This window comes from Alnus glutinosa, chromosome 11 (assembly GCF_958979055.1).
Source record: "Alnus glutinosa chromosome 11, dhAlnGlut1.1, whole genome shotgun sequence".
Classification (NCBI taxonomy): domain Eukaryota; kingdom Viridiplantae; phylum Streptophyta; class Magnoliopsida; order Fagales; family Betulaceae; genus Alnus; species Alnus glutinosa.
In genome coordinates, this window is record NC_084896.1 from 11,920,492 (window position 1) to 11,939,894 (window position 19,403).

Genomic DNA, 19,403 nt, shown 5'->3' on the forward strand with positions numbered 1-19,403 from the left:
CTATGCAGATCTATAAAAGAGAGTTCAGATTTCAATCAGCACAAAATTTTCCTGTAGACAGAAAATTTAAATAGATTACTCAACTCATACAATGCATATGTGTGTGTGTGTGTGAAGACTTTCTCAAAAGGTATGGATTTCACTGACATGACAAAAAACAACCAGATTTTCTCGACAAAAGAGAAAAATTAATGAAAGATTAGTGAAAAGTCAAACCTTATCATTTACTAAGGCCTAGCAACCCTCGTTTGATAAACTCCCCCTAAGATGCAGCACCTAATTGTTTTACTTGTACCATGAAGGATAAGACAAAATTTTACTTGCACCATGAAGGACAAGATAAAAAGCTAATTCAGTACAAAAGCAGTGAATATAAGCATATAATACATAAATCAAAAGAATTACTGCTTGTTTCTTGTTGGTGCTGCAACTTAGAGAGAATGCTAGAATTTTTAGGCTCTAGGTTCAACTAGCATGTTGGTCAATTTGACCATCTTATCAAAAACATCTCTCTTATTTAGAATTTCCAGAAGCAAGAAGTCAGAGAGGAAAAAATGTACCTTAGGGGAGCCTTGGATAGTGCGCATTTTCATCGCATGAGGAAAGTAACTATCTGAAAAGTGAAATTGACTTCTTAAATAAATAGCAAGTGTGTGTACAAAGTGTCAACAAAAATAAGCACAGCGGAAAGTAAATGACACAGAGATTTTTGTTGACGAAGTGGAAACTCAATCAAGAGAAAAACCACTCCGGGATTGCCAAACCCAGGAATTCCACTATTTAGAAGACAAAACTAGATACAAGATAGTAACACTCAGATATACCCGATGTAGTGGTCGTACCTTGCTCTCTAACGTGTAACCCAACACGAACGCTTCCCAACTAGGTCTCCTACCTGAAGAGGTCTTCAATGGAATCCTTTACCTTAGGGCCAACCCCTAAGATAGACTTCAGATGTAGCGCAGCAATAATAAACTTGCAATGGCTTCAGAGGAAAAATAACGTCTCTGAGTAGTTGTGGAATTCAATACCAAATTCTTGCAGTTCTCAATGCCCAGGGGCCTCTATTTATAGGCTGGGGACTCAAATGAACGTCTGGCAAAATATAGCTGGGCGCCGTCCGGACGGTGGTCATGGCCGTCCGGACAGACAACTGTGAGACAAGATTTTCTGAAAATTTCGCTGAGAAATCTTTCCTGTTTAAGAGCTGCGTCCGGATGGGATGGCTCATCGTCCAGACGGTCGTACGTCCGCTGCAAGTAATTTCCTTATAAGGCTTCGCGCGTCCGGACCAAGGGGGATGAGCGTCCGGACGGCTGAACTACAACACGCAATTTCCATATCTGCTATGCGGGTGTCCGGACCATGAGAGGTAGTCGTCCGGACTGTTGAAGTCGAATCGACAATTTCCATATTAGTTGCACGAGTGTCCGGACCAAGGCTGACTGACATCCGGACGGTGATATTTGAATTGCGATTCTTGCCTTAAGGAGACGTGCGTCCGGACGGTTAAATCAGTCTTCCCATATTTGTACTTGGAAAGAATCTGAACCTGGTTGAGTACTGATAGGCGTCCGGACGTGCTGCTGAGTTGTCCGGACAGATGCAAGCTGGATTGAAACTTCTCGACACAATGTAGGGTCCGGATGGAAATGCACGTCGTTCGGACGGATGATGCTTGGTCTGACTGGCATCCGGACGGTATGGCACGTTGTCCGGATAGATAGAACAGTGGTCAGATAGGCGTCTGGACGGGATGGCTTGATCGTCCGGACGGCTGACAGGGAATCGAAATATTCGATCTTTCACGTAGTACAAAGTCTTCTGAGAGTGCTCTGAATAGCGGAATCCCTGTTTACTGCATCTTTACACACACAAGTGATTTTGTCCAGAATGAGACCAAAATACTAACAAACTCCCCCTTTGGCCATTCTGGGACAAAAATCACTTGACCGGTTTGAAAATACATTCCCAGTCCAAACACAAAAATGTCTCCCCTTTTTTGTCACAAAGGGACAAATTGTAAAACAGAGTAATAAAAACCAACTGTAATAACAATTACTCCCCCTAACGGTCTCAGAAGGACCCAGGAAATAGAGTAATATAAGTCAAAATGTTTAATATAAGTCAAATATCTGAAATAGAAAGACAACAAAACGAAACAAGAGGGAATCAAAATCAAACATCCTCAAGTAGGGGTACAGTCCTATCTGCATCATCCTTATCATCACTACTGCTAGGATGATGAAATTTTAGGCACTCCTGAAGGTCCAGCTGGTTTTGCTTGACATGGAGGTTGATGGAGTGTATCTCCTGCTGCATGGAGGACATAGTCACCTGCATAGCGCTCATCCCCCCTGAATGGCAGTAAGAGCCTCCATGATCTGTGAATAGTTGACCTCCGGCTCAGATGACGGGACGGTCTGCGAGGATGAAGCCATATCTTGAAAACCAACAGGCATGGTAGCAGCTATGGGCATCTCATCATTGAGCTGCGCATTGGACTTCATCAATGTCTGCTTGCTAAGGGGCTGCTGGATCTTCATCTTCAGTTCGCCAGTGACATTGAATCCCGACTGAAGGATAATCTGAGTGAGTAGGCAGCCAAACGGGGGAGACCTACATTTCCCTCATCACGGGCCTCCAACATAACACCCAGAATATGCTTGCACAGGCAGAAGGGCAAGCGAAGGTGAACTGCATAGACAAACTAGGCCCGTTTCAGGATCAGATCATTGCGCCGAGCAATAGGCCAGATGTTCTGCTGAATGATCTTGGCCAGCATGATAATGCACCAATCCTGATGGAGGTAGAACGCTCTTCGCCTTGGGGAATAGCATGGAAGAATTCCCTGAGATCATCTAGGGAAGGAGGAAGCACCATCTCATTGTATGGGCTGGCAGAAATCTCGAGCACTGGGACTCGGATGATGTGACTAATGACCTGAGGATCAACAGTGATATTATGGCCTGAACGGTGGACTGAAGCACCAATCCACGATCATCATTCTGCACCACTTCCAGGTTGGCGTAGAAAAGTTTTACCAGTCTGGTGTACACCACACAGGCACAACTGTGTAGATATCCCCAATTGTACGTCTGGATAATGGCATGGATGCTATCCAGAGGCGGCACCATGATATCAGAACGGATGATATTCCGCTCAGCAATGACTATGCGGTCCATAGTTTTGGCCTGGAGTGTAGCCCTATCTTCCACAGTCTTCTGGCGGACCCTGCGCTGTGGACTACCTGCAGACATGATTCTGTACAAGAAACCAACAAGATTTGCAGCAAAAATCCAAAAATAGTCTTGTTAGGTCATGAAATACATTAGGCAGAATAACAGCAGTAAAAATGACTTTTGCAAAAATATAGGCAGAATTTATCACAATTTTAGTCCTAAAAACATAATCCCAATATAGCAGATATGCATCACATAATTTCAACCTCATTCCAAAATTAAATCTCTAACAGCCTACTTCTGAACTTGGAGCTGTGGACATTTGGGTCAGATGTGACCGGTGATGCCGCAGTGATGAAGTGTGGGGCAAGCTTCTTTTGTTTGGATGCTTTTTGATAGTCTCTACAGAATTAAGGTTAGCATTCTTACAAATAACACTATCCTTACCTTTTATATGTCTCCTATGCGGAGTGATGAGTGCCAAATATTGTATATTTGGACTCATTAATTTGCATTTGTTAAACCTTTAGCTTTGTTATTTTCTGATTTCTTGGATAGTTTTGGTGTTTTAGTGTTTTGCAGGACTTTGAGATAAAATGCAGTATTACTGTGGGACTTGCAAAGAAACAGGAGAAGAAGTCGTTAGAGCCATTCAGAGCACGGGTGTTAGGACTGACGTGGAAGCATCTTTGGAGAATCAAGCACCTGGAAGGTGCACAAGGGCTCAAGTATAATGTCGATCGAGCGACCCAGATAGTCGATCAAGCGCAATATTGCTCGATCGACCAAGATAGTCGATCGAGCAACAATTAGGGCTGACGTGGCATGCATGAATTTCAATGCTCTGACAACTGTTGACACTCCTATTAGGGTTTTCTAGGGGTAGATGCGCCATTTTGAAAATATGGCCCTAAACCCTAGCGTTCTTTTCTCCTATTAGGATTTAGAGGGGTAGATGTACCATTTTGTAAAAGTTGGGTTTAACATAATTTCTGCTATAAATACCCCATGCTAGGCACCACTTAGAGCATCAATTTTCTTTCTTCAGAGCATTTGTTTTAGCTCTTGCCTTGTTCTTTTCTTTTGTAAGTTGATATTTCGTTCATATTTCTTTTAATTTAAAGTTATTTAATTTTCCGTTCTTCTTTCTTCTCTTCTTCATTTTAATTTATTGCTTTAATTTATTTACCGTTATTTAGTTTCCATTCTTCCTTCTTTTCTTCGTTATTTTAATTTATCGCTTTCCTTTTATTTAAAGTTATTTAATTTATGTTCTTCTTTCTTTTCTTCGTTTTTTTTTTTAATCACTACATGTTTTCATTTCAAGATTGTTAGGTGTTTTTAGTCATGAGAGGCTAAAATCCTCAACAAAGGTTGAGGATGAAACCTCATCAATGATAACACCAACACTCTTGTCATGATATTCATAGATTCGATGTTTTTATGTTATATTCAAGTTCCATTTCAATTTATTGAATTATTTCTTTAGATTGATAATTTTTATTGGATGTTTGTTGTAATTCAACCGATGGATACATCGATTGATTTCTTTGAGATTGTGATATCTATTGTGATTTCCTGATACAATTGATGATTTCTACTCTAAGGGATAATCATTGTGATTTGCTTGAGTTGGATTCATCAAATGTTTTCACGCTTTGTTATTTAAGAACTTGAATATTGAGTTCCTTGAATCTAATTTATGAATAAAATGCAAGAGTAGGATGTTTGATTTGATTTGGTGAATTTCGATACCTTAGTGTTTTTCTTCTTTGAGTTATTTACTCATTTTTTTTTTAATTTCTTTGTCCTTAAAAGAAATCCAAAATCGCGGCTTTAGGTTAAAGCAAAATTAATTTAAATAGAAATTGATTTTCTTTTCTTTACACACACTTCCCTGTGGATATGATCTCGCACTTGCATGTACTATGCTACATATGACTTGTGCGCTTGCGAGTAAAATTTGCACATCACGAAGGGACATATTTAGATGAGGAAGGTTTTTCAAATTTACCTTTCCTTGGAGCATCATGCTTAATCCCAGATCTGTGGGTTTTTAACAGAAAACAATTTGGTCTAATATGACCAACCTTCCCACAATTATGACAAGTAGGAAAAAACTTACCATGAGCTTGTGTTCCTGAATCTTTGGACTTAGGCTTCACATAATTATTTAAGCAAAAAATTTCAGAGCTATCTAAACAAGCTGTATCTACTATCACATTTGAGACCTATCACTTAAAAACGTGACCTTTCGATCCTATTCGAACGTGAAATCAAAAAATTTGTGGAAAGCAGTGTAAAAAATTTGAAAAACGACAATGTTTTCCATAAATTTTATGGCATAAAATAATTTCTCCCCCTACATGATATATCAAAATATTTTTTCACGCCGTGGAATACATCACAAGACATTTGATACTTAATGAAATTAAATTATGTAGGAGATCAAATTTTGTTTCAAATGCAATACAGTTTCAAAAGTTTGATGGATTTCAATTCACACAAGTGCAATCATAGTATTTAACAACTAAATAATGCTTGCATGACATGTGCGGGCAATTTCCAACATGAACTTAAATTTAAGAGGAGGTTGGAAATTGCTAATAAATTTATGAGCAATCTCCCCTAACTCCACCAAGCACTATAAATGGTCATCCTAGTCCATTTTAATTGTTTGACTTTTTTCACAATAAATTAACATTGACTATTTCTATAACGACATGAGGATTTGAATCTTTGGCATGCAATGTTCACCTTTTAGTGCTTTTTTTCCCCACCTTTTGGTTCTTTCTATATTGCATGTGTACTGATGAGTGTCAAATATTGCATATGTGGACCCCTTAATTTGTATTTACTAAACCTTTAATTTTGTTATTTTCTAATGTTTTTGGTTAGTTTTGGTATTTTAGTATTTTGCAGGTCATTGAGAGAAAACAATAGCTTTAAAGTGAAAGAAAGCACACTTTGAGAAGACCTAGAGGATGTGGGTATGTTCAACCAAATCAAGGAGAGGATTAAATCGGAATTTCTCTAATTGGAGTCAAAATCGGATTAGAATTTAGATTATGCACATGTCATAGTATTTTAGCCATAACTTTCAACTCAGATATTCGATTAAGGTGAATCAAGTGGCGTTAGAAAGCTAACTCAATTTTCTACAAATCATTGTGAAATATGATTTTTCTAATTCGGACGTCTGCTATGCCAAAAGTTTCTCGCAATAAAAGACCGCAAATTTGGACGGATTTGGAGTCCTTTTCCTTCTTGGATTGAGTTTTGAGTCTCCTACTCAAACTAGGAGACTAACCTCCGATTTTTTTAGGAATTCTAGGGCTTCTAGGATTTGTTTTCTCCCTATAAATAGACCTCTAAGTCTCAAGATAAAAAGGGAAGAAGCTAGAGACCAAATATATTCTTTTCTTTTTAGTTTAGTTTTTCTTTAGTTTAGGATTTATTTTTCATAGCCATGTGTAGCTAATTTTTCAACTAAGGTTGAGGATGAAGCCTCACCATTGAAGATTAACAATATTTTCATGTAAGTTTATACTATCCGATTTTATTTGGTTTAATTTTTCCTATGTTTTACTTCTTTTCAATTTGTGGAATGATTCTTGGATATCTATTGTGATTCAAGGATACATTTGATGATTTGAGATAATTTCACATAATTGATTGCTTGGGTTTTTATTTATCAAAACGTTGGATATTCATTGTGTTTCGTTCTACGGATACATTTGATGATTTGGTTAAAACCGGATATCTTTTGTGATTTGTGCAAAGAACGGATTCATTGAATGATTTAATGATTTTTTGAAGCATAGTAGAACATACATAAGATTTGTATGGTGAGAACTTTGGATGTGTGTTGATGAACATGAGAATATGTTGCTATGATTTGGTGGGTGTGGATTCCAAAATCTTAGTATCTTTTCTTTTGTTTTATTCTATTTATGTTTTTTTTGTTTTATTTATTAAAATCAAACTTTTTTTTGGAACTAGGTTAAGATTTAATTAATTTAGTCATAAATTTGTTTTCAAGAACACAATTCCCTATGGGATCGACCTCGCACTTGCAAAACCCTTTATTGCAAACGATTCGTGCACTTGCGAGTACAATTAAAATTCACATCAAGTTTTTGGCGCCGTTGCCGGGGAGTTGTTTGAATTTTTGAAAATTGTTTATTTCTAAATTGATTTTATCTTTCTACTAGTTATAATTAGGATCTTTTTTATTTGCAATTTGTTTTTGTTATTCCTGTTTTTAAGTTTTTAATGTTTTATTCCTTGTGCTAATAAAAAAAAAAGATAGAATTTTTTGTTTTTGGCCTATTTTGCAGCTTCCGCTCAACTTTCTGCCGTAGCACTATCCGGATACGCCTCTGCTCATAGGCTTCATCAATAAGTTCAGTAGCTGCAGAATTTTGCCAAATTTATTTTTGGTCGATTTTGTGAGTTTTAGTTTTAGTTTATTTTTGGTCAACTTATAAGTTTTTGTTTTTAATTTTTGGTGTGTTAGTTTCTGCTTCTGTGTTAATTTTCTTTAGTTATTTTTATTTATTTTATCTTGTAATAATTTCTTTTTTTTTTTTAAAAAAAATAAAAATATTGCTAGTGTGTGCTTACGGCACTATCCAAGTGTCTCGAGAGAATCTAAGCTTGCTGAAAAATTCAGAGTCTGAGTCGGAAAAGTCTGTTGAGATGGGAGAACCACTTAGGAATGGGGATCCACCCAGAACCCTCAGAGAATTATTTGCACCCATCACTACCGACACTCCATCCTGCATAGTGTTGCCTGCTACTAATGCTACTCATTTTGATTTGAAGCCGAGTGTAATTCAAATCCTTCCTACTTTCCATGGTTTAGAGAATGAAGATCCTTACGCTCATGTAAAGGAATTTTTGGAGAGGTGCAACACTTTCAAATTTCAAAATTTCTCAGATGAGTCGGTGCGGCTAAGGCTATTTCCTTTTTCCCTAAGCGGTAGGGCGAAAGCATGGTTACATTCCAACATGCCTAGATCCATCACCTCCTGGGAAATTTTACTAACCAACTTCTACAACAAATTCTTCCCAATCTCGAGGATTAATGAACTTCGTCAAGAAATCAGCAGTTTCAGTCAAGAGGAGGACGAGAAATTCTGTGATAGCTGGGAGAGATTTAAAGAGCTAATTATAAAGTGTCCGCCCCATGGTTTTGAGACTTGGAGGCTCATTCAATTTTTCTACAGTGGGTTAACTCAATTGGAGCGTTACATGATTGAGTCCATGAATGGTGGCGGGTTCTTGAATCTTACAGGAGAAGAAGCCTACAAGACTCTGGATGAACTGTCCGATAATTCACAACGGTGGGATTTTTCAAGTCGTCGGGGTAAAAGTTCCACTACCACCAAGAAGGAAGGACTCTATGGGGTGAAGGACAATGAGATATCAGGGGGCAACTCAAGGATTTCATGCGTACGATTGAAGCCATTGCTCTGAACAAGCCAGTAATTGCAGCAAATACTTATCAAGCTGACGTATGTTCTTTATGCGCCAGCCCGATGCACTTTACTCAGAACTACCCATCTCTGTCGACAGGTGCAGAATATCCACCAGGGCAGGTCAATGCCTTCAATGATTACAGGAAACCAACAAGTGGACCTTTTGCTGAGACTTACAACCCAGGGTGGCGCAACCATCCCAATTTCTCTTGGAAGCAAAATCAACCCCAAAATCAAGGAAGAACCTCGAATCAAGCTCATGCTTAACATTCTTCTGGATTCCTTCCACAGGCTCAGAATCAGTTCCAGTCAACCACTCAAGCGCCGCAGCCTCAACCAGCACCACAGTCATCATTGGAAGAAACACTCCAAGCATTCATTCAGACAAGCAACCAAAATATACAAGAGCTTAAGAGTTCCACCATGAGCAACAACCAAAATATACAAGAGCTTCAGAAGGTCACCATGAACAACAGTCAGATTATACAAGAGCTTAAAAACGAGGTCGTGTCTTCAAAGCAGTTCACACATCAAGCTATTGCCAAGATGGAAGGGCAAATTGGCCAACTAGCCAATCAAATGGGGGAAAGAGAAAGAGGAAAATTCCCAAGTTAACCAGTGCCCAACCCAAAAGGGCAATTTGTTATTGGGAGTACATCCGGTCCTTCTCGTGGGCAAGAGCATGAGCAAGCAATCACAACTTTGAGGTCAGGAAGGCGAGTGGACAATCAAGTGGCCATGCCTGAAGAAGTCACTGAGGCAGCAATAGAGGAGGAAAGCCAGGACAAGCTTGATAGAGATCTTGGACCAGACACTGTCTTTCCAATTGCTAAGGAGATTCCCCAGAAGTTTGTTCCCAAAGCTCCTTTTCCAGAAAGATTGGCGACTCCCAAGAAAGGCTCAAAGTTTGATGACATTTTGGAAGTATTTAAACACGTGCAGATCAACATTCCTTTCCTCGATGCCATTCAGCAAGTGCCTTCGTATGCTAAATTTCTGAAGGATTTGGTAACCATTAAGAGAAGGACAAATGTTCCCAAGAAAGCCTTCCTAACTGAGCAGGTCAGTTCTATTCTTCAGTGTAAGATCCCTGTCAAGTACAAAGACCCTGGCTGTCCTACAATTGCATGCATGATAGGTGACAGCAAAGTTGAAAGAGCTCTGTTAGATTTGGGGGCTAGTGTGAATCTCTTGCCATATTCAGTTTATGTCCAATTGGGATTGGGTGAGCTAAAACCCACTTCAGCTGGCCGACAGATCTGTGAAAGTTCCAAGGGGAATCATTGAAGATGTTCTGATCAAATTTGATAAGTTCTACTACCCTGTGGACTTCATCGTTTTAGACACAGAACCGGTTATGAATGTGGAGATTCAGATTCCAGTAATACTAAGGCGTCCCTTTTTAGATACGGCTAATGCCCTAATCAATTGTAGGACTGGAGTCATGAAGTTATCTTTCGGGAACATGATAGTGGAGCTAAATATTTTTGATATCAGTAGGCAACCATTTGACTATGAAGGGGTCAGAAGTGCATGCGCAATAGAAGAGATAGTGGAAGAGACTGTCAATGAGCCAATTGTTGAAGACCAGTTGGGAACGTGCCTTACTACATTTGGAGGCGACATGAACCTGGAAACATTACTTGAGCAAGCTGACACCTTGTTGGACTCAACTCCTGAGACAGAAACTGACATTGGGGAAACCACTGAGACATCATCCCCTGATCCATCTCCATTAGCAGTTGAGGCTGCCAAGCGGGACTTAAAGCCTCTGCCTGACACTCTGAAGTACAAATATCTTGACCCGTTTGAATCTCTACCGGTGATCATAGCCGCTGACCTAAATGAGACTCAAGAACAGAAATTGCTAGATGTGTTGAAAGAACATAAAGAAGCTATCGGTTGGTCCATTGGAGACATAAAAGGAATCAGCCCTGCAGTGGTGATGCACAAGATTCACCTAGAAGAAAATGCTAAACCTTCTTGTGAGCCACAGAGACTGTTGAATCCAGCCATGCAAGAGGTAGTTCGAGCTGAGGTGATCAAACTTTTGGATGCAGGAATCATATACCCAATATCTGACAGCAAATGGGTGAGTCCAATTCATGTGGTGCCCAAGAAGGCTGGAATTACAGTAATCAAGAACAAGGAGAATGAGTTGGTCCCAACTTGTGTTCAGTCGGGATGGCGGGTGTGCATTGACTACAGGAAGCTGAATTCTGCCACAAGGAAAGAACACTTTCCTTTGCCTTTCATAGATCAGATGGTGGAGAGATTGGCTGGTCATGCGTATTACTGTTTCCTTGATGGCTACTTTGGCTACAATCAAGTTTCAGTGGACCTAGAAGATCAAGAGAAGACGACTTTTACTTGTCCTTTCGGTACATTTGCCTATCGCCGTATGCCTTTTGGTTTGTGCAATGCACCTGCTACTTTTCAGTGGTGTATGATCTGTATTTTCTCAGATATGGTTGAACGTCACCTTGAGGTATTTATGGATGACTTCTCTGTTTTTGGATCTTCATTTGAGGAGTGCGTACACCATTTTACCTTGGTGTTGGTACGATGTAAGGAGAAGAACTTGGTTTTAAATTGGGAAAAATGCCACTTCATGGTAAAACAGGGGATTGTTTTGGGGCATGTTGTTTCCCACAAAGGTATTGAGGTTGACAAAGCCTAGGTAGATCTGATCTCTAACCTTCCGCCCCCGCGAACAGTGAAAGAGATTCGCTCCTTTCTAGGGCAAGCTGGGTTCTATAGAAGATTCATCAAGGACTTCAGTAAGATAGCGAGACCTTTGTGCAGCCTCCTTGCCAAAGATGCCCCCTTTGATTTCAATGAAGAGTGCCATGCAGCCTTTGAAAGTCTGAAGAAGACCTTGACTTCCACACCAATCATTCAGCCACCTACTTGGACTGTGCCATTCGAGATAATGTGTGATGCTTCTGATTATGCTGTGGGAGCTGTATTGGGGCAAAGAGTGGAGAAGCTTCCTCATGTCATCTACTATGCTAGCAAGACCCTGAATGGCGCACAACTTAACTACTTTACCACTGAAAAAGAGTTGTTAGCTGTCGTTTTTGCTCTGGATAAGTTTAGATCATATCTACTAGGGTCTAAAGTATTGTTCTACTCAGATCATGCTGCTTTGAAGTATCTATTGTCCAAGAAAGATGCTAAATCTTGTCTCATTCGGTGGATCCTGTTGCTGCAAGAATTTGACATTGAGATTAGGGATAAGAAGGGTTCCGAGAATGTGGTAGCAGACCATTTGTCCAGGTTGACTGTAGACTTCACTGAAGATGATGTGCCCATTGCTGAGACGTTCCCTAATGAACAACTGATGCACATCTCCCAGATTCATGCACCATGGTTCGCAGATATTGTGAACTATCTTGTCACCGGCCAGATGCCCTCTCATTGGACCAAGCACGACAGATCAAAATTCTTGGCTGAGGTAAAACATTTTTTTTGGGATGATCCTTACCTATTTAAATATTGCCAGATCAGATTATAAGGAGATGTATTCCTGAGAGTGACCAGCAAAATGTCCTTTCCTTCTGCCATGATCATGCATGTGGAGGCCACTTCAGTTCTAAGAAGACCGCTGCGAAGATTTTTCAAAGTGGATTCTATTGGCCATCCATTTTTCATGATGCCCATGCTTATTGTTCAGCCTGTGAGCGATGCCAAAAATTGGGGAGTATTGGAAGAAGGAATATGATGCCGTTGAACCTGATCTTGGTTGTGGAGCTTTTTGATGTTTGGGGCATCGACTTCATGGGACCCTTCCCGAACTCTTATGGGTACCTCTACATTCTTGTGGTTGTTGACTATGTTTCCAAGTGGGTGGAGGCTATTGCTTGCAAAACCAATGATAATAGAGTTGTGCTGCAATTTCTGAAGGATAATGTGTTTACATGTTTCGGGACACCACATGCCATTATCAGTGATGGGGGGAAGCACTTCTGCAATAAATTTTTTGAGCAACTCATGAAGAAGTATGGTATTACTCATAAAGTTGCGACTCCCTACCATCCTCAGACAAGTGGTCAAGTTGAGCTATCTAACAGAGAAATCAAGAGGATACTAGAGAAGACGGTGAGCCCGACAAGAAAGGATTGGTTTCTGCGACTCAATGATGCATTGTGGGCATACCGGACAGCATTCAAGACTCCAATTGGCATGTCTCCTTACCGACTTGTGTATGGGAAAGCTTGTCATCTACCCGTAGAATTGGAGCATCGAGCATATTGGGCAATCAAGCAGCTGAATTTTGATCTCACCAAGGCCGGCTCTCAAAGGAAGCTCCAGCTCAATGAATTAGAGGAGCTGCGAAATGATGCTTACTACTCTGCCAAGCTGTACAAAACTCAGATGAAGAAGGCCCATGACCAAAACATTTTGCGAAGATCTTTTGAAGTTGGTCAAAAAATCCTCCTTTACAATTCACGTTTGCATCTATTCCCAGGAAAGCTAAAATCTAGATGGACTGGACCATTCTTAGTTCGTACAGTTTTCCCTTATGGAGCCATTGAGATAGAAGATCCAAAGAATGGAGACACTTTCAAGGTAAATGGTCAACGGCTAAAACCGTTTCTGGAGTTGAAGATCCCTGAGATTGAAGAAATGCCCTTGGAGGACTCAATTTATCCTCACTGATCCTCATATGCTGCTGGGTCTAGCTAAAGACGGTAAACTTAGCGCTTGTGGGAGGCAACCCACCTTTCCTTTTATTTTATTGTCACTTTATTTTTGTTTGTTTGTTTGTTTGTTTTGCTTTTGTTGTGCTTTTCAGGACAAGTGTCTGCCATTCAAGTTTGGGGGGAGCGTTCTTCTACGGTACACCCGACTTACATCACCCATTCGGTATTGTATTTCTGGTCACATTGGGGACAATGTGTCATTTTAGTTTGGGGGTGGGGTAGACATTTTTGTTTGTTATTTTTATTATTTTTGTTGGTGTTTTTGTTGTAATTTTCATTGCTTTTGAAAAAAAAAATAAATAAATAAAAAATTGTGTTATGTTGTTGTTTGAGCATAATTACATCTCAACTGTGGTCTGCATATCATTGGTTTGTTTAACATATTGAACACTGCATATCTTTAGAAATCTGAATTTTTTGACTCATCTGTTGGATTAGAAAGACTTCACTTGTTTGAATTATTTATCACAAACACATTAACATTGGTTCTGTGAGGTATGAAATTTGAATTGAGGAATGTGTATCTTGAGATTAGGGGTGTGCAAAACCCGCAATCCCCGCCCCGCAGCACCCGCCCCACCCCACCCCTTAGAGGATTGGGTTTTCAGGTTTTTTTGCGGGTTAGGGTCCTAATTTGAGAAATTTATGCGGGGCGGGGCGGGTTGCGGGTTTAGCCTTTTAAAAAATGCGGGTCCCCGCCCCGCCCCGCCCCGCACCACACAAAGGAGAAAAAAAGAAAAAAGAAAAAATAAATCATGTTTCTTAGAATTTTATCTATAATTAATAGGGTAATTAATAGGGTTTTTAGTTTAGTTTACAAGGCTAATTCCATGGAAAATGTTCTTGTATGGAAATAGGAACGATTGAAAGATATGTGTCAACATGTCGAAGGACTAAATTTAAGGAGCTTTGAAATTGTAATTTTTTTCTTTAATGAAACAGAGTTGATTTCCTAAAAATTTGACTTTGCATTCATAAGATTCTGTGAAAAATTAATATGAATTTAATTTTTTTATTAAAAAAACCAGTATTTTTTCGAATTTTTATTTTTTACAAAATAAAATCAAAATTACATAAATGCCACTCAAAATACCCGCCCCGCAATCCCCGCCCCGCGCGAACCCGCCCTGCACGGTTAGTCTTTATCAAGTGCGGTTTGCGAGTTGGAAATTTTCAACCTGCACCGCCCCGCCCCATGCACACCCCTACTTGAGATTTGTAGGATGATGAAATCTTGGCTTAAATTCAAAAAAAAAAAAAAAAAAAAAAAAGAAAAGAAGAAGAAGAAGAAGAAAAGAACAAAAAAATTAATAATATCACCAATTTGACTTCTCATTGAGTGTTCGCGTCAAAAGATGAGAAATTCAATTTGGTTGATCGTATGGTTAGTTTGACTTCGTAGCCTTTTTGACTTGAGTAATTAAGCCTTTAGGATATTTCTACATCTAGTGCCCTGAAACCATCTGGTTCGGGAGTCATTGGCCCAACACTCGTTACATAGGTCAATTAAAAAGCTTAAGGGAGTCAGACATTGCACAGCCTATTAAAAAAAAAACCTCTTTTGATTTAAGCCTTGGTTGTTTCATCTGACAAGATTCCTATGAATTTTGGGGTATACAAACTTTGAGAAAATTGAAACCTCATGAATCTATGTTAATCTCACTTTACACTTATTTGAGCATGAGTGGTCTCAATTTTCCAACTATGAGTTAAATGATTTTTGATGTCCTGATGATGTGAGTATGTTGTTCAGTTTGTTAAACTTACTCATGATGTCTGAACCATGTGTTTGTGTGGATTCTTGTTTTTCAACAACATAGTGCTTTAAAATGTTTATGGGTATCATTCCTGGCAAACCCTCACGAGACTTCACTCGTCCTCTAGAGAGTCCTAGGGGTTTAAAAGGCTTGTTGCATATGCTAAATGCAATCGTCTCTCCCACGAAAGAGGATTTATGTTTCAAGCTTTCATTTTATGTTTTGTTTTGTTTTGCTAAGGGACTAGCAAAATGTAAGTTTGGGGGTATTTGATGAGTGTCAAATATTGCATATGTGGACCTCTTAATTTGCATTTACTAAACCTTTAGTTTTGTTATTTTCTAATGTTTTTGGTTAGTTTTGATATTTTAGTATTTTGCAGGTCATTGAGAGAAAACAATAGCTTTAAGGTAAAAGAAAGCACACTTTGAGAAGACCTAGAGGATGTGGGTATGTTCAACCAAATCAAGGAGAGGACTAAATCGGAATTTCTCTAATTGGAGTCAAAATCGGATTAGAATTCAGATTATGCATATGTCATAGTAATTTGGCCATAACTTTCAGCTCAAATATTTGATTAAGGTGAATTAAGCGGCGTTGGAAAGCTAACTCAATTTTCTACAAATCATTGTGAAATATGATTTTCTTAATTCGGACGTCTGCTATGCCAAAAGTGTCCCGCAATAAAACCATAGTGATTAGGGTGAGACATTAAATTAAGCCCTAGGTTCAACTAGATTATGATCAATTTGATCCTATAAAATGTATTATCCCCACCAATGATTGCCTACCACAGCGGCAAATTAACATGTTTAATAGATGCACAAAAATTGCAAGCATAAAATTATTTATACACTCAAAAATAAAAATAGAAAAAAAAAAAAAAAAAACTATGCAAAGCAATTAAAAATTAAAAGCAATGAAATGAAAGATATATATATATATATATATATATATATATATATATATATATATATATATATATATATATATATATATTCAATTTTTTATTTGTTATATTTGGAAAAAAGAAAACCAAAACAAAAATGAAAAACACACAAATGCTCCAAATGTAATGTAAAGACAAACCAAAAAAAGAAAAAAAAGAAAGCAAAATATAAGTGTTGGGGAAATATTACTTACCGTCCTTAAGAATGGCGCCCACCGTGGGGCAAGCCCAGTCAAGACGTTATGGTGATTACGTGGCTGAGTTTCAATAGTGTAGAAAAAGCGCTTTGACCCTCGTATGAGGTGTCTACTCATAAGCGCGTGAAGATCACAAATAACAGGGAACCCGGAACCTCTAAGGATCGGGGGCATCTCTGTGCTGACCGCCAAACTAATTAAGGAATATTAAATGCACGAGGTCCCCTTCATTTATTAGTATCTAAGCATTTAATGAAATTTGTACTTGGACTTGTCAAACAGGATCGCACGACTGAGACAAGTTGTACCTATCAAAGCCAAAATTTCCCCAAAGGACCATACCGGGAACTCTAGCAACGTCCAATCGCTGCTCATGAGGTAATCCACATGTGGTAGCAATAAATGCAGAGAATCTTTGAGATTAGAGTGGTAAGTTTGAGAAAAACAACATTGATATATAAGGAAAATTTGACACAGGTAAGGTAATGAATTTTCCCTACAAATTCATTTACTCTCCATCATTAAAACCCTTACTGACTTCACCATCGGAGGAGGCGTCGCCGACCAACTCCCAGCAAGCCTTATTTGTTTTGCAGATATCTATTTCCCTCCATGTGAAGACCCAATTGGAGCTTGACACGTCATCATTCGGAAACGGTCACTAACAATATGATGCCGTCTGTGGGAACGTTACACCGTTCTTGCAAAAAACACGAATCCGCAATGGTGTCAACACGTTCCAGGGTTAATCAAGATTGAGGGGTAATATTTGAGGGAAACACTTATCAGAATTTTGAAACTATGAACGATCCTCAAACTGAGATAGCCCGCTTGAACAAGGAGATAGCGCAAATGGAAAGGGATTTGGAAGCTAAGGACAACACCCTAAGAGGACGCGAGGAGGATGGAGATGCTCATAATAGTCATACAAGAGAAAGACTAGAAGGACATGATGACGGAGGGGCTGTCGAGAGGGGAGGCGGTGAAACGGGTAACTCGGAGATGGCTAATTTTTGGAAGGAGAGGAAGAAAGAACAGCAGGAGTGGAAGGAAAATTTTGTGAAGCTGGAACAGTGTTATGACCTCCTTGCCAATGCTTCACAGTCCTCAGGAAAAGGGAAGACTGTCCTTGTAGATAACTTATGTCAGAACTCATCCTCACCGTTCATCGAAGGGATTACAACCTACTATCTCCCTGACAAATTTAAAGTCCCTGATATCTCAGTTTATTCCGGACAAGGTGATCCTATTGAGCATTTAGAAAACTTTTGAGCCCATCTGAACTTGCATGGGACCCCAGATGAAGTCTCCAGCAGAGCTTTCCCACTCACGCTTGCGGGAAGTGCTCCGGAATGGTTAAGGAAACTCCCCTCAGCCTTTGTTGTTAACTTTGAGAGCCTGGGGAGAATGTTCCTATTGCAATTTATGGGTAGAATTGTTCGAAAAAAGCCCATAGTGTCCCTGATGACCATTAAACAGGGCCCACAAGAGTCACTACGAAGTTTCTTGAAGTGGTTCAACCTAGAAAGACTGGCTGCAGAAAGCCAAACTGAAAAGTTCATTCACTGTGCCATGTATCAGGGCATCAGGAAAGACGGGCCCCTAATGGCTAATCTAGCTAGAAAGACCTCCCGTGGACTCCAAGAATTCTTAGACTGGACGGAAGAATTTGTAAATCAAGAGGAACTGCTCTAGGCGTTCAAAAAGGGTCGAGGGCACGAGAACGAGCAAAGTAAATGATGGGAGAAGACAAAAGTAGAAGGAGAGCAGGGACGTGAAGAATGCAGCTGAACAAAAGGCACCTAAGAGATTTGAGGAATACGGATGGACGCCACTTAACACCACACCAAGGGAGATCTGCATTGAAATCAAAAAGGACCTGACGTATAAGAAGCCTCCGCCGATCACGGGAACGCCATGCCTGTATAATGCGCACAAGTATTGCTCCAATCATGGCTCTTATGGCCACTGGATAGATTCTTGCATAACAATGAGGGAGCTCATTGAGAAGTTCATTGCTGACGGAAAGTTGACCCGCTTCCTCGCCAACTAGAAAGGCCGGCAAAAGGCAACTCAAGATTCCCAACGAACGGAAAGGCCAACCCAAGCTGAAGCCCCTGTACGCCCAGAACGGCGTCGATACTATCAAGGAAGGAGTCGTGCTTGGCCTCAGACCATTGTCAGAGGAGCCGGAGTCGTACCCGAGCAGACCATTGCTAGAGGCTTTGCAGGAGGAGGAGAATCTCGATCCGCTAGGAAGTCATATGCGAGGGAAATGAAAGAGGCTTTGGTCTACGCAGTCTGGAGGCCCCCAATGACAAGGAAGTGCGAAAAGTTGATCACAAATTTTTCAGATGAAGATTATGAGGGTATCTATTTACCCCACACCGATGCACTCGTGGTGAAGCTAGCAATAGTCAATCACAAGATACATCGGATTCTCGTAGATAATGGTAGCTCAACAGATATTTTGTATAAATTCGCTTTTGATCTGATGAAGATTGATAAAGGGAAGTTTGTGGGTTTTGCTAGTGAACAGGTGATGCCGTTAGGGTCAATAGAGCTCCAAGTTACAGTCGGGACTTCGCCAAGACAGAAAACCATCAAGGTGAAATTTCTCATTATTGAAGGAACCTCGTTTACAAAGCCATCTTTGGGAGGACAACACTAATGGAATTAAGGGTCGTAACATCAATACCCCACCTATGCATGAAGTTCCCAACTGATGAAGGGGTGGGACTAGGTCGTGGTGAGCAGAAGGTAGCCCGGACATGCTATAACGCCTCTTTGAAAGGCTTTCTAGGGGAAACAATCCTCAGAGAGAAGGCAAAGGTGGATGGAAAATAGCAATTACAGTTGGGGGAGTCGGTCGAGGATTTGGAGGAATTTGGAAGTCAGGATCCCAAGTCAAAAGATTCGAGTTGGATTGCAGCTCCCCAGAGAGGAAAATGAGAAAATAACTGCGTTTATACGGTGCAACAATAATGTTTTTGCTTGGAGTCATGAGGATATGCCCGGGATAGATCCCTCGGTCATAGTCCACAAGTTAAACATGGACCCAAATCACTAGCCCATAAAACAGCGTAAAAGGATCTTTGCCCCCGAACGGAATCAAGCAATTGCTGAAGA

General features: G+C 39.9%; 1 non-coding gene and 1 pseudogene across 1 annotated transcript; one reads left to right on the top strand and one right to left on the bottom strand.

Moving 5' to 3' along the window:
• Positions 1-8,273: 8,273 nt before the first annotated feature.
• Positions 8,274-8,380, bottom strand: LOC133882980 (small nucleolar RNA R71). The gene has a single exon (XR_009902793.1). It is a non-coding gene; the product is annotated as a small nucleolar RNA R71 (small nucleolar RNA).
• Positions 8,381-9,403: 1,023 nt separating this feature from the next.
• LOC133881113 (uncharacterized) lies at positions 9,404-13,327 on the top strand (annotated as a pseudogene).
• Positions 13,328-19,403: the final 6,076 nt, after the last annotated feature.